This window comes from Osmerus mordax, chromosome 28, assembly GCF_038355195.1.
Source record: "Osmerus mordax isolate fOsmMor3 chromosome 28, fOsmMor3.pri, whole genome shotgun sequence".
Classification (NCBI taxonomy): domain Eukaryota; kingdom Metazoa; phylum Chordata; class Actinopteri; order Osmeriformes; family Osmeridae; genus Osmerus; species Osmerus mordax.
Window position 1 is genome coordinate 5,277,540 of NC_090077.1, and position 16,070 is coordinate 5,293,609.

At 43.1% G+C, this 16,070-nt stretch overlaps 1 protein-coding gene and 1 pseudogene across 1 annotated transcript in view; one reads left to right on the forward strand and one right to left on the reverse strand.

The window, feature by feature from the left end:
* LOC136937882 (arrestin domain-containing protein 3-like) overlaps positions 1–16,070 on the forward strand; it is a 94,322-nt gene that overhangs the window by 60,149 nt on the left and 18,103 nt on the right. The gene's annotated exons all lie outside the window — the stretch shown is intronic.
* Positions 311–11,179, reverse strand: LOC136937844 (arylsulfatase K-like; annotated as a pseudogene).

The window sequence follows — 16,070 nt, forward strand, 5'->3', positions numbered from 1 at the left end:
CTAGAATAGTTTCCATGTCCGTGATGCAGACGGTGATTGAGATGATGTTAAGTTAATTCCATGACACACAGGCAGCCATTATTATCAAGTTATCGATACAGTGCTCGTCACGGCTCTCACTACTGCAGTCTCAATCTGTGTTTGTCATGTGTCTAACCTCTTCCATGTGTGATATGTTCTATAGTGCATTTCCCTAGTTTTTATGAAATAGCCTTACCATTTGCTGAATATCTAATATCTATATGGATGTTGAGTGTCATAAAATCAGAATTGGTTTTAATTGCCATGTAAGTTCACACAAACACGGAATTTAATCTGGAAGGAAGGTGCATACAATAAACATATATGGATCTTAATTTGACCTGAGTAACCTTTCCATTGAAAACTGACAGTGCAAATGAGTTACAGTCCACTAATGTACCATGTTTTCCCAAGACAACATTCTGGGCTATGGATGCCAGCTTCCCAGTCCTCACCTAACAGGGTGGGGTAAAGATCCACCAGGGATACAGGCAGGCTGAGCTGCTGGCCAGACTTCACCCCTGGACCCATGACCAGCAGGGGAACGTGGGAGCTGCCCTCCAGCATGGACATCTTGTAGAACTGCCGGTGCTCCATGGTCAGTATACATTTACATTTAGTAGACGCTCTTATCCAGAGCGACTTACAGTAAGTACAGGGACATTCTCCCCGAGGCAAGTAAGGTGAAGTGCCTTGCCCAAGGACACAACGTCATTTGGCACGGCCGGAATGGAATTAACAACTTTCTGATTAATAGCGCGACTGCCTAACCACTCAGCCATCTGACCCACCTACCCAGTTCCCCATGGAATCACCTGACCTGGGCCCCAACAGAGACGAGGCTTGGATTTGGTGTCTGTAAATTCTAAATCAAGTCAATTATTACCAGTTTCATCACAAAAAAGTTACAGTGAATTCGATGTCTCCCCCATCAAACTTCAATCAAAACTGTTGGTCTGGTTTACAACGAACCTAGCAAGGCATCTGTTTCAGCACACATGGCATAATAGAAGGCTCGTTTGCTTCTGACTTCCTCTGTTGTGAAGTTACCAGTGCAGTTCTTAGTGTAGGTGGAGTAGTAGTCAACAGGATGCATGACGGACAAGGGCAGCCATTTTGGAAGCGAAATAAGGTCATACATCACCTGCATAAGGAGAGAAAAGGAGTAAATCTCTACCAAACGTGACAATCTGCTGTCTGCATTTTAATTTGAGAAATAAACGTGAAATGCTAAAGATATGACCTTCTGAAGCCAGTAAGGGGAGGTGCGAAAGGTGGATCACCCAGCAGTGGGTCCCAGGGACTGTGTTTGGTAGGGGTGGGGCAGATTGAGGCCCACGTAAAGGGCAAAGGGCTGGGAGAGAGAGGCAGCACTGTGGCGGATCCACTGGGTGGCCTTGTCTACAGTCTCCCAGTCCTTAATCATAACCCTGTCAGTGGAGATGTTTCCCACCAGGTCGGTGACTGGCCTTCCTTCATGACGCAGAAGGAATGGGACATCTTGTGCCTCCACAAGATTACTGTGGTCACAAATGAGTCTGAGTTACTTGTTTTCTGCTTGGCAGAGTCCACTGGCTAATCCCACCTGACTGAGTGACCTCCTGACGTGTAGTCCAGTTTGCCCATCATCTGGGTGTGAAAACCGTTCTGCCGCAGAACGTCCATCCATGTGGTAGCATTGGGATCCAGGCACTTATAGTTATTCCATGACTGGGTCAGGTGAACAAAACGGCCACTCCACATAGCTGAAAGCCCACAAAGTCATGTAAGTCCATTCTTCCACTACTGATAGGTGTTGTACATTGGGAACCGTACCTGCACGGGATGGGCAGCAGATTGGAGAGTTGGTGTAGGCATTGAGGAAGGTAGCACCCAGCTCCCTCATGAAGTTTATGTATGGTAGCTGAACCACCCTATTCCCAGGGTCCATAGTCAGTTGGTCATCCTTCGTATAAAATGGAAATTACGCTCCAAAGAGGAAACTCTTCTGTTTCATGCCCTCAACAACCCTCTACGGACAGAATGAAGCTTGAGTCGCCATTAGCTAGTCAATGTTTTATTTTACTCGCCAGACTTTTTACATAAAATGCATGAACAATACAACTGTAAAAAGTACATTATCTGTCTGAATTATTCTTTATGTTGCATATGGATTTAAGATACCATTTTTCGCAGTTGGCAGAGCTGATAAGCAGAGCAAGAAAAATCTGAACAAGGAACAGTAATCTTAAAATGTCTTGATAACAAAAACAAATATTAAGCGTTTTCTGCTCAGAATTGTAGCTTTTTTGCATCCATCACTTGCATCCAAGCAAGTTTATCTTTTTGTGAGAAAAAGCGACAGAGGCAGTGTAGCGTTTTAACTTCCCTAGAGACAAAAAATCTTATCTAGTGACAAGCGACAAATCTAGCGACTTTCCGTTACTTGGGCAATCTCCATTTTTGTTGTTGAGAAGCAGCAAAATCATTAATTATACATCTGTTGTCATAGCACATTTACATTTAGCAGAAGTGCCTTGCCCAAGGACACAACGTCATTTTGCAGGGCCAGGAATCTGCCAGGAATCGAACCGGCAACCTTCTGATTACTAGCCCGATTCCCTAACCGCTCAGCCATCAGACCACCTGATGGCTAAACTGACCTGTAACAGGCTATCGTCTTGTAAATAGGACAATAAAGCCTTTTGTTTCAGAACCATCCAGTCTCTTGACCCTTTACTTGCTAATGTAAATACAGAGAAGTGCGTTGGTATTCTTCAACAATGGATCAGTGTGCATTGGACGACTGATCATCAAATTCAAATAAAATGTATTTGTATAACCCCTTTTACAAGCAATGTGAGAGGGCTTCATGTACGCCCATAGAACTGCCCCTCAACCAACCAAAACCCTCAAGGAAGACGAGGAACATAAAAAATAAAATAAAAACCTAGGGAAGAGCAGTTCACGGCTTCCCTCCTTCAAAGACAGTTGGCGAAAGACCGGTACAGGACACAGGCTGTTACGTACCTTGCCATGTTTGCATGCGTGTTCTGTCTGTGTGTTTGTTTAGTGTTACGGCCTTACCCCCTAGACAAAGTTCGTAACACAGGCTAAACAGTCTTACATCAATAAAAGTTAAGACAACAAAATGGAAGAAACCTTGGGAGGAGCAGTCTAACAGCAGAGGATTTTAGATTTTTTTGTTGTAGGTCGGTAGTTCTTCCAGCTGTGGGTCATACAGAAGTTCTCTCAGGTGGTGGCTGCTGGGACAGCTTGACCCCAGACATTACTACTTTGTTGTTTTTTTTATTGTGAACACGCAGGTGACTTTTCAGATGGCCATTTGTTTTACCTGAATAGTCACAGAGGTCACAGCTGTAGGGCTTCTCTCCAGTGTGGATCCTGCTGTGAACTGTGAAACCTCTATTACTGCTAAAGGTTTTACCACAGAGGTAACAGATGTAGGGCTTCTCTCCAGTGTGGATTCTGCAGTGAACTGTGAAACTTCTATTACTGCTAAAGGTTTTACCACAGAGGTCACAGCTGTAGGGCTTCTCTCCAGTGTGGATCCTGCTATGAGCTCTGAAATGGGCAGCCTGGCTAAAAGTTTTACCACAGAGGTCACAGCTGTAGGGCCTCTCTCCAGTGTGGATCCTGCTGTGATCTGTCAAACTGCTAGCATGGGTAAAAGTTTTACCACAGAGGTCACAGCTATAGGGCTTCTCTCCAGTGTGGATCCTGCTGTGAACTGTGAAACTGCTGGCATGGGTAAAGGTTTTACCACAGAGGTCACAGCTGTAGGGCTTCTCTCCAGTATGGATCCTGCTGTGAACTGTGAAATGGCCAGCGTGGCTAAAAGTTTTACCACAGAAGTCACAGCTGTAGTGCTTCTCTCCAGTGTGGATCCTGCTGTGAACTGTGAAATTGCCAGCGTGCCTAAAGCTTTTACCACAGAGGACACAGCTGTAGGGCTTCTCTCCAGTGTGGATTCTGCGGTGATGTGTCAAACTGCTAGCACGGCTAAAGGTTTTACCACAGAGGTCACAGCTGTAGGGCTTCTCTCCAGTGTGGATCCTGCTGTGAACTGTGAAATGGCCAACCTGGCTAAAGGTTTTACCACAGAGGTCACAGCTGTAGGGCTTCTCTCCAGTGTGGATCTTCATGTGCTTTTTGAGGCTACTGGATGAGGAAAGGCTCTTCCCACATGTGTCACAGTGATGTGTCTCCATAACTCAGCTCTCTCTTGGTTCTCTGTCTGGTCTCTCTGGATCCTGTATCAAGTCTCTGGAAGCTTGTTTCTCTCTGGCTGATCCTTTGTCTGGTTACTGCTGTTTCTGGTTGAGTCTTTCAATCGTTGAGTCTCTCTGTAGTCTCTCTGGTTGAGTCTCTGTAGTCTCTCTGGAGCCTTAAGGTGTCTTCTCTGTCTACTGTCCGCCCATGATCAATCATGATCACTGATCATGATTGGCCAGTAGGGGATCTGGAAGAAACAGTTCCAAGTTAATGAGAGCTCAGCTTTCACATATACTCAATTCCTTGGCCTGAATACGTCCACTATTGCAAATATATACATATAAACATGAAAAGAAGAAAAAACCTGCATTAAATACAAATGACACTTTGTATGATTTGAAATTATTCATTATCACACTAGCATTTAATTATCACGCCACATAATTACATCGCACTGAACTGTAAGTCAAGTTACAAAAAACTTGTAACTTGACCAAAATAACAAAACCTGTAATCAATCAAATCAAAGATTGATGTATCCTGTAATCAAAGAACGAATATCATTCACGTCTTACTGCTAAACCTAGCAGTCAAGCGAAAGTGAATGACGAAAACAAATCCTCCGTTTCCAGTGATGACGCTCTAATCTGACCATTTATTTCAGTAACGAGTAATCTAACGCGTTACTATTTCCAAACCAGTAATCAGATTAAAGTTACTTGTCCAAGTCACTGTGCGTTACTATTTTGTCATTAATAGTAAAATATATATTTGGTTTCTTCTTGCGTCTCTGGGAGTTAAGCCTATGCGACAATTAAGTCACGTTTTCAGCACGAGGGTCACGTCACGTGTATATACATAGACCTACCACTCAGCGACACAAACAACAATGTAGCAGGAGAGAGAGAGAGATGCGCATTTTCGAGTTGGAAATACAATCACTATTTTGAGTATTTGTCAGCTAAAGATGGAAATATCAAGGTTCGTGTGTTCGCACACCTATTGACGCACCTATTTTTATGTTGAGGCGGCGGGGCTGTTGTCGCCAGCTGCTGAATGTAACTAATAAAGTAACTTGTAATCTAACTTAGTTGCTTTTAAAATCAAGTAACTTGTAAAGTAACTAAGTTACTTTTAAAATCAAGTAACTGTAACGTAACTAAGTTACTTTTTCAAAGTAACTGTGGCAACACTGTCTGTTTCCTTTTCGTAGCGTGTGAATTCAGATCACTTGAAAAATGAACCAAAGACTCGTATCCGGTCTGTGTACGTGAGTTTAATCAGAGAATGTTTAATAGGGGAGAACTGCCACTCTCGGGAAACTTCCGGGTTCTGAACTGGTTGCAGTTCCACATGAGGGCGCTAACGGTCCAGTGCAGAATGAATGGAGGTCTATGGAGCTATACCCCTCAAAATCCACTTTTCTCAGGATATAATTTTTGTCTAGTAATTTGAATGTTGAATTCGAAAGGGGAGGAAAAAAAAAATACACACTGCTGAGTGTTAGATTTTTTTAAAGTCGCTTTTTTGTTTTAAAAAGCCTTTTAAAATGTCATTGACGTCATACACATTGTACGGCCTGAGATACTGCTTTACGGCAAGCTCTGGTCACTTTCTTTTTTCTCTCGAGGCATCGACAACACAGCTGACAAGTTAGGCTCTCCCTGTCAATACACATGCTAGAAAGGGTTTTGGCTTGCTAATGTCGTTGCTAACGTTGCTAATGTACTCTCGTACATTTCATTTGGACAGAGTCTGGGCTCGCTCCATTCACAAGCGTTAACTTCCTTGAAGGCGGGTACTCTGTTGAAGTTTAAAACTATTGGATCTGCCCAGAGCCACTCTGGATCTGCCATAACCAATCGCTAGCGTTTGCCTTAGCCAACTCCTTCACCACTAACAGAGCTAGCTGGAAAGCCAAACGAACCCCGTGGGGATCAAAGATTGTTCTTGCTCCGGCTTTAACTTCTGGATATTCGGCAGCATTGCCACAACGGACCGAATGGCTTCGTTCGCATCTTTCTCTGCCGCCATTACGGAACTACAACTCAAACTAGCGCACAACATCAACGTCTTCGTTCTCAGCCACTCCCTCTGTTCGCTGACTGGACCGGTAAAAAGTTTACCGGAGACATCTGACTAATATACCTAAAGCCCAGAGGCAGTACAGAAGCAAAATGAAAATTGAGCAGAAGTACGAAGGAGGGCAGAGCCGGCTACTTAATAGGGAGTGGACAGACTCCTTAAAAGCCATATTGCAGGTTTATTTTTCCAACGAATTTGCGCTATTTGGTTGTTGGTAGTAAACATTTAAACTGTTATCAATTGTATGTTGTTGGGTGTCACAAAACGGAATATAATACAAAAAAGTAGTTATATGTTGCCTGGATGCAAGCAAATGTTGCTCTAAACATGTATTTACCTTTCAGCATTGATGGTGCCTTTCCAGATGTACAAGCTGACCATTGTATAGGCCCTAATGCACCCCCATACCATCAGAAATTAAAGGTCCTGTAAAGTGGAATTGGAAACGAGTTTTAAGTTCACCACACCACAGAAGAATGTGTTATTAACTACCCATCCAAATTCGAATGAAGAAAAAAAAAAACACAGACAAGTATGTTCAATTAGGCTTTGAAATCGTGAGAAAATCAGCAGTCTTCTCTGCTTGAGACAGGGGGCGTGTTGCCTGAAGGAGCTGAAGCTCCGCCCATCGCTGGAAGGCACCACGTCTATAGGCTACCTACGACCCAGATAATGGACGCTACGTCAAGCCGAACAAAACAGAATATAATTTATTTGTTCAATGAGAGAAACATATAGATGCATATAAATGAAATGTTCCCCTGAGCTGTAACACTGTAGCTGTAAACGGTAGGTTTTGAAAAACGGTGGCTTCGTACATGCTTTCAGGAACTCATTTCACACATATATAATGTACTGAGAACCAAATCATGGAACTTGCTTTACAGGATCTTTAAAGCTTTTGAACTGAGCGCTCCCAACATTGCCAGGGGTATTCTCTTGTAATACCCCTGGCAATGTTATTTTTTATTTTCCTTATTTCAGTTGTTTATACACTTGTATACTAGGGGTGGAACAGTACACTGAAGTCACGGTTCGGTTCATATCACGGTTCGGTACGAGTTCGGTACAACGGAAAAGCAAAACAAACCAGGTTCCTCTAAGAGTGAATTCGGCCGCATTGAAGATGACATGTAAATTCCGATTGCGTCAGTAATTTTTTTGGCCCTATTTGTATGTGTATCTAATGGCTGGTTAAGCACTGTAGGGAGGAGAACTTTTTTTTTGTCTCGTTCCAGTGAGTGGCACACCTGGGTGATGGCGTCGGATATTTTTTGTCATTTAGCACACGCCAGATGCGTTATATGCGTTAGCATGTTAGATGTATTTCCACTCACATACCCCACAACCAGTGACGTGCGGAGATGTCAGTAAGAGGTTAGGCACTGAGTTATGAAAGCCAGATTACTTTATTACCAATGTTTTTTTAATAAATTCGATCTTGGAGTAATTCCTCAACTCTGTAATATCGGCAGACACCGCTGCTGTCATTTTGACTTGAATTTTGCGGGGATTACGCTGCGGGTCCTCTATCTCTCGTGGATCGCCATCACTCGCCATACTCGTCCTTGGTGCTGCTAGCTGGCCCATCTCTGACGGCGGCGCCAGAGAATGTCTAATATAGGCTCTAATAGGCTCTGGCGGCGCCAATCAGAGCTTCAGAGCTACAGATTAGATGCCCCTAAAGAACACGACTATCTAAAAGTAGTTCCGCATTACATTAATTAATTTGCACGCGAGTTTTATTTATTTTTATTCCGTGTCCGTGTAATTTCATGCACCGAACCGTGACGCCCGTACCGTACGGTTCGGTACAAATACATGTACCGTTCCACCCCTATTGTATACTGAACTGTGTACTATTATCCGTACTTTTTCGACCAATAATAAAACATTTTTTAAAGGAGTCTCGGAGCTTGGAAAAAGGCGAGCCACTGCCGCAAAACCGGACGAGCCGGAACTGGAAATAGCAGTGAAAGGCTCACTGAAGATCACTGAAGGCTTTTCAGAAGAGGAAACAAGAAGGGATTTGTTTACCTCATTCACTTTCGCGTGACTGCTAGGTTTAGTAGGAGTAAGACGTAAATGAGATTCGTTTACAATTGTTTTGTTATTTGTACTTTTATCTTCTTTGTACGAGAAAATGAACTAACCTAATCCCTCTCTGAGGCGACTCATTACTCCCGAGTCATAGCCTACTGTAGTTCACGAGAGACACATCACTAGCAGCAATACAGAAACACACTAGTTATCTTTATGGTGCACGAGGGTGGTGAAATTAAAGGTTCACAAAACTGAAGTAACTACGTACCTTGAGACTCGCAACACTGTCTGCATCTGAATAACAACAAATTATATTACATACACTTTTCAAAACGTACTAACATATCCCCATTAATAAAGACAAACACTGAATCTAGCTAACAACACAATGGAAGTAAAGCTAGCTAGTTGGCTAGCTAACACCGAAATGAATTTTGAAACAAGCACAAAGTCCCAAATCCTAGATACAACGTCAAAAGCAACGCACATAATGATAGCCCTTACCTTCATAGCTGTTAGAACTGCACCAGAGCTTTGATTTTTTTCAATACATTAAATCTAAAAATGTTAAAACGTAGGGACACTTTATCTCCATGATAAACTACATTTAGAGCTCACCTAACCGTGGATAGTGGATACAAACCAATGAAGTCAATGACACAAACACTCGAGATGCAGTTACACATTTGAAACACCAAGTGGCACCAGAACGGTAAAAAGGCTACAATGATAGCATTCTTCTGACCAGATCACTGTTGATACAGCTGACAATATGAATCAGTTTACATTTCATACTGGGTTGAAGCTGTTTTCTTGCGGGTCAAAATGGTAGCCTTGGTAACAACATTTGAGAAAGAGTTGACCAAATGTGTTCCTTTATACTTATGTAGTTTATGTGATGGATGGGCTGGTAGGAGATCAGTCTGATTGCTGGTCATTCAGTTGGTGTTTAGGAACCCATACCCTGTGCTCTGAGCTTTCGGCAGGTCTGTACTGCACAGCAGGAGAGCCAGGGGAACCAGGGCAAGATGGAGACCAAGGTCCACCAGGGGGTAGAGGGTTCCCAGGTTACAAAGGTGACTTTGTTAATGGCAAATTAGTTTGTTGATTCACTTATCGTTCATGCATCTTGTTTAGTACATGTCATTGATCATGTCAATATAGTACAAAGTTAGCTTTTGGCTTCCTCATCTTCCCCATCACAGCATCAGTTCCAAATAAAATTGAGAAAGATTCACTAAAACAACTTTTCCCATGCATTTCAGTAGATATGTCTCCAGTCAGTTATCTATTTACATTTGACACACATCATTGCTACTGCTCACATCTGTTGCAGTGTATGGGGGTGAACACTGAGGTGCGTGTGTCCTGGTGTCTGTAGGTAGTGCTGGTGCCTCCTCTACCTGGAGGGCCAGGAAAAAGCTCACACACAGGACCTTGGTATGTGGCACTACAGCATTACTGGAGTCAGGTGGCTGAGCGGTTAGGGAATCGGGCTAGTAATCCGAAGGTTGCCAGTTTGATTCCCGTCCGTGCAAAATGACGTTGTGTCCTTGGGCAAGGCACTTCACCCTACTTGCCTCGGGGGGAATGTCCCTGTACTTACTGTAAGTCGCTCTGAATAAGAGCGTCTGCTAAATGACTAAATGTAAATTACTCACTCAAAAACACACTTATGTCTGTTTCTAGCCAACGTAGATGGCGAAGGAGAGTGTATGTAACCAGTAACCATACAAGGGGAGTCATCAGGTGACTCCTGTGTACCCCCTCACTCTCACCAGGCCAGGCAGGCTCCTGCATGCACCTGTTCAGCACCATGCCCTTCTCCTACTGCAACATGGGCACCTGTGACTATGCCAGCCGCAACGACAAGTCCTACTGGCTTTCCACTACGGCAGCTGTGCCCATGATGCCTGTGGCTGTCGAAGAGATAAAGGAGCACATCAGCCGCTGTGTGGTGTGTGAAGTGACCTCCCCGGCCGTTGCTGTATGTGAAACACATTTTACATACAGCAAATTAATAACTTATGTTGCTTACAATGCAAAAAAATAAAATAATACAAAGTTATGCTTAGGCTACGACACTGAAGTGCGAGTATTACACTGGTATTACAGCTAACGGGTGCTGTTAGCCATGTTGCGTCTTTGCTCCCCAGCTTCGCACAACGATGGTTCGTTATGAACCTTTGGGTCATTTGACCCGAAGGCAGCACAAGGGTTAAGGAACAGTGTGAAATACCCTATAAAATCATTCTATGACCCCTTTAAGGTATTATACATATATGCAGTGAGGTAAACATATCAAACGTTCAATTTTTCATTGATAAAGTAAATAAGTGTAGACCACTCACTGCTAGGCCGGTCAACACAATTTTAACTGTTACTTACAAAAGCATCCAACATCACCATCACAATGTTAGGTTTCTGGTAGCCAGAACCGTTTAGGTAAAAACATTCAATTCTTTAACCCTTGTGCTACCTTCGGGTCATTGTGACCCACAGCCATGTTGCCACAACTTTACCTAATACAAAAATAAAGTGAAGAATTTTCTTTTAACCTTTGCGCTGTCTCAGGGTCATTGTGACCCCCTGCCGTGTCCGCGTTGTGTATTAAGGCACCGCCACTCTGGCAATGTGTAAGGGTCGTTGTGACCCCCACGCCGTGTCGGTGCAACTTTTCCAAATACAACAACGTAGATGCGTAGGGGAGGGAATGTGAAGGGGGGGGGGGGGGGGGTGTACATCACGTTTTATCACTAGTTAACACTAGGAGGAACCCTTGTGCTGTCTTCGGGTTGTTGTGACCCACAGCCATGTTGTGACAACTTTTCATAGAATAAAAATAAAGTGAAGTATTTTCTTTTATTCCTCGGGCAGATGCTATAAATCACATATTCTTATTATAAAGGTATATAGGCGTAACTAGTTAGTAAATCTCACTGGAATCTCATTCAAAGAGCCCGTACAAGTCTCGGTTGGGTGGAATGAGCCCCCTTGTCTCGGTTGGAGGAATAAGGTTGATTGGAGGAATGAGGACTGTTGTCTGCGATGTCTATTATGCCACCATCGTGCTGTCTTTGTGACCCACAATCATGTTGTGACAACTTTTCAGAATACAAAAATAAAGTGAAACATTTTATTCCTTGCATTGTCTGCCTAGTCTATTAGGCCGCCACTCTCGCGCTGTGTCCGGGTCGTTGTGCGAGACGAGGAGCTCATTCCTCCAACCAAGCTCTTATTCATGAGCCGACTCGTTTGGCTCAGCTCACTGGAAAGAACCGGCTCTTTTGGCTCCCGAACGGCTCTTTAAAAAATAAATGTTTTAACTATGAATTTGATAGGTGTGAAAACTATTTGAATTAAATTATTAAATTAAATCATAGTCTATCTTAACCACAATGTCTTTAAAAATGCATTGATTTGTTATGGCTCTCCGAGTTTCGACTACTCATCTAACTGAGTGTGTGTGAGTTGGCTCGGCCCTCCCTGATGCAGTATAATTGGTTGACACCGCGTGTATGATTGACAGGAACAGAATGTGAGGATGATAGTATGCGCCGTTAGGCCTACAAGTATTTTTATTTTGTTGTTCTTTGAATTTGTCAATTATCTTAAATACAATTCATTATTTCATGATATGCTATATTAATCTATTAAAAATAGAGTCGGCTCTTCAGATATGTGAGTCAGCTCCCTCTAAGAGCCCTAGAGACCATGTTTTTGTCACAACTCCTACAAACCAATGCTTCGTAACTAAAAGTTTAGACTCTTAATTGACTAAATGGACAACACAGAAATAAACAGCAAATGTTTACTCCTCGACAGGTCTGCCTCGATTTGTTAAAACGTTTGTTAACCGAGACCGCTACGGTCGGCTGTCTCGGTTAACAAACGTTTTAACAAATCGAGGCGACAAAGCGTTTGCAGACCTGTCGACGTTCACCTGTTGTAGGTGAACGTCAGGTTTCTTATATACTAAAACAATACGTGGGAAGATCACAAATCAAACAGGTCGAATCTGGAGCAGACGCCATGTTGTCAGAGCAATCAGCTGCACTTGCACTAGTGACGTCACTACACCTCCAAGGCAACATATCAACAACATCAATTCGTCTTCTGTCTGCTTCAGATACTTTTTTAAAACGCGAAGCGATTGCGGACCTGTGCAGAAACCATATTTGGTTGTTTTAGTTTTTTTTTAGGCAACTTAGGCTACTTTGTTGCCGAGCAGATGCTACGTTGTTAAGGTCAATGGCTACATCTTGTTGCTAGGTCCATAAAACCGTTTATTTACCTCTGCGAACATTCGGGAGGTATATAAACGGTATTATTAACTTTAGAGAACGTCTTCTGGACCAATAGGAACAGCGTATTGGTCCAATTATTACACTAGTATATAAGAAACTTCATTCATGCGACAAACCTGCCGTACCATATTCGACTCCATCCAAACCCGGCGTATTAAGGCCGGCACGGATTGCATTCTATTGAAACAATTATGGACTAAAAATTTTAAGAAAAACTCATATCGTGATAGAGCCTACCATTACCGTCCGTGTCACAAAATTATACCGTGTTTACGTACATTTTAGGACATAGGTCTGCCGCCAAGCCATATATTTAAAACATCTCTGTTCCAGTCTTCATCCTCCAGTGAGGTAGGAGAGAAGGGTGTAAACTGCCCTGTTATCAGGCTATCATCTGGTAAATAGGACAATAAACTCTTTTGTTTCAGAACCATCCAGTCTCTTGACCCTTTACTTGCAAATGTAAATACAGAGAAGTGCGCCTGTATTCTGATCATCACATTGAAATCTAATTTATTTGTATAGCCCTTTTTATAAGCAATGTCAGAGGTCCTCACACACGCCCATAGAACTGCCCCTCAACAAACCTAAACCCTCAAGGAATATGCGAGAAAAAATAGAAGAAACTTTAGGAGGAGCAGTTCAGTGCTCCCCTCCTCCAAATACAGTTGGTGAAAGAGAGGTGCAGAACACAGGCTGTTACGTCCCTCGCCATGTTTGCATGCGTGTTCTGTCTTGTGTGTTTGTTTAGTGTTACGGCCTTTCTCCCTAAACAAGGTTCGTAACAAAGGCTAAAAAGTCTTACATCAATAAAAGTTAGACAAAAAAATGGAAGAAACCTTGGAAGGACCAGTTTAGGGCTTCTCTCCGGTGTGGATCCTGCTATGAGCTCTGAAATGGCCAGCCTGGCTAAAGGTTTTACCACAGAGGTCACAGCTGTAGGGCTTTTCTCCGGTGTGGATCCTGCGGTGAACAGTGAAATGGCCAGCCTGGCTAAAGGTTTTACCACAGAGGTCACAGCTGTAGGGCTTCTCTCCAGTGTGGATCCTGCTATGAGCTCTGAAATGGCCAGCCTGGCTAAAGGTTTTACCACAGAGGTCACAGCTGTAGGGCTTCTCTCCAGTATGGATCTTCCTATGAGCTCTGAAATGGCCAGCCTGGCTAAAGGTTTTACCACAGAGGTCACAGCTGTAGGGCTTCTCTCCAGTGTGGATCCTGCGGTGAACAGTGAAATGGTTAGCCTGGCTAAAGGTTTTACCACAGAGGTCACAGCTGTAGGGCTTCTCTCCAGTGTGGATCCTGCTATGAGCTCTGAAACTGCTAGCAATGGTAAAGGTTTTACCACAGAGGTCACAGCTGTAGGGCTTTTCTCCAGCGTGGATTCTGCGGTGATATGTGAAACTGTTAGCATGGGTAAAGGTTTTACCACAGAGGTCACAGCTGTAGGGCTTCTCTCCAGTGTGGATCCTGCTATGAGCTCTAAAATTGCCAACAAGGCTAAAGGTTTTACCACAGAGGTCACAGCTGTAGGGCTTATCTCCAGTGTGGATCCTGCTATGAGCTCTGAAACTGCCAGCCAGACTAAAGGTTTTACCACAGAGCTCACAGCTGTAGGGCTTCTCTCCAGTGTGGATCCTGCTATGAGCTCTGAAATGGCCAGCCTGGCTAAAGGTTTTACCACAGAGGTCACAGCTGTAGGGCTTCTCTCCAGTGTGGATCCTGCTGTGAACTGTGAAATGGCCAGCCTGGTTAAAGGTTTTACCACAGAGCTCACAGCTGTAGGGCTTCTCTCCAGTGTGGATCCTGCTATGAGCTCTGAAATGGCCAGCCTGGTTAAAGGTTTTACCACAGAGGTCACAGCTGTAGGGCTTCTCTCCAGTGTGGATCCTGCTATGAGCTCTGAAATTGCCAGCCTGGCTAAAGGTTTTACCACAGAGGTCACAGCTGTAGGGATTCTCTCGAGTGTGGATCTTCATGTGCTTCTTGAGGCTACTGGATGAGGAAAGGCTCTTCCCACATGTGTCACAGTGATGTGTCTCCATAACTCAGCTCTCTCTTGGTTCTCTGTCTGGTCTCTCTGGATTCTGTATCAAGTCTCCAGATGCTTGCTTATCTCTGGTTGATCCTCTGTCTGGTTACTGCTGTTTCTGGTCGAGTCTCTGTAGTGTCTCTGGAGCCTTAAGGTGTCTTCTCTGTTTAGTCTCCGCCCATGATCAAGTATGATTGGCCAGTAGGGGATCTGGAAGAAACATTTCCAAGTTAATGAGAACTCAGCTTTCACATATAACATGACTTTTGTGTCTGTCATAATGTCCACTTTGCATATGTAATGTTTATCATTTGGTGAGAGGTGTATGTTTCTCAGGTTTATATTTACTGGAGAAAAACAACACTGTGATAAAAACGTAACCTCTGGCATACAACTCCTCATTGTAATTTGTTTTTCTTCAAAATAATAATTCCCTATATGATTAATTACTACACAATAAACATTACATGTAAATTAACCATAAATGACTTCTGATTAAATTTAAAAACGGTTAGTTACAAAATAAATCACGGAATGTTTATGAGCACTCCACTGCAGCAATACAGAACCCAGCACACTATCTTCATGCTGGCCCACGAGGGCTAAAATTCACAAAACTGAAGTACGTACCTTGAGACTCGCAACACTGTCTGCATCCTAATTACATACACTTTTTACAACGTACTAACATATCCCATTAATAAAGACAAACACTGAATCTAGCTAACAACACAATGGAAGTAAAGCTAGCTAGCTAGCTAGCACCGGAATGAGTTTAATACCAAGCACAAAGTCGCAAATCCTGGATACAACGTCAAAAGCAACGCATAATGATAGCACTTACCTTCATAGCTGTTAGAACTGCAACAGAGCTTTGATCTTTAAATACATTTGGTCTCAAAATGTTAAAACGTAGGGACACTTCACTTTACGTATCTTCATGATAAACTACATTGATTTAAAGTTCACGTAACCGTGGATACAAACCAATGACTGTAGAATACTTCAATAATAAAAACACTCGAGATGCAGTTGCACATTTGAAACACCAGGTGGCACCAGAACGGTAAAAAGGCTACAATGATTTGATTCTTTTCATCAGATCACTGTTGATACAGCTGACAATATCAATATGAATCAGTTTATATGTCATTCTGGTTGAAACTGTTTTCTTGCGGGTCAAGATGGTAGCCTTGGTAACCACATTTGAGAAAAAGTTGACCAAATGTGTTCCTTACTGCTTATGTAGTTGATGTGATGGATGGGCTGGTAATAGACATTTACATTTATGCATTTAGCAGACGCGTGGAAGTCGCTATCCAAAGCGACTTCCACGAGAGAGCTTTACAAAAGTGCATAGGTCACTGATC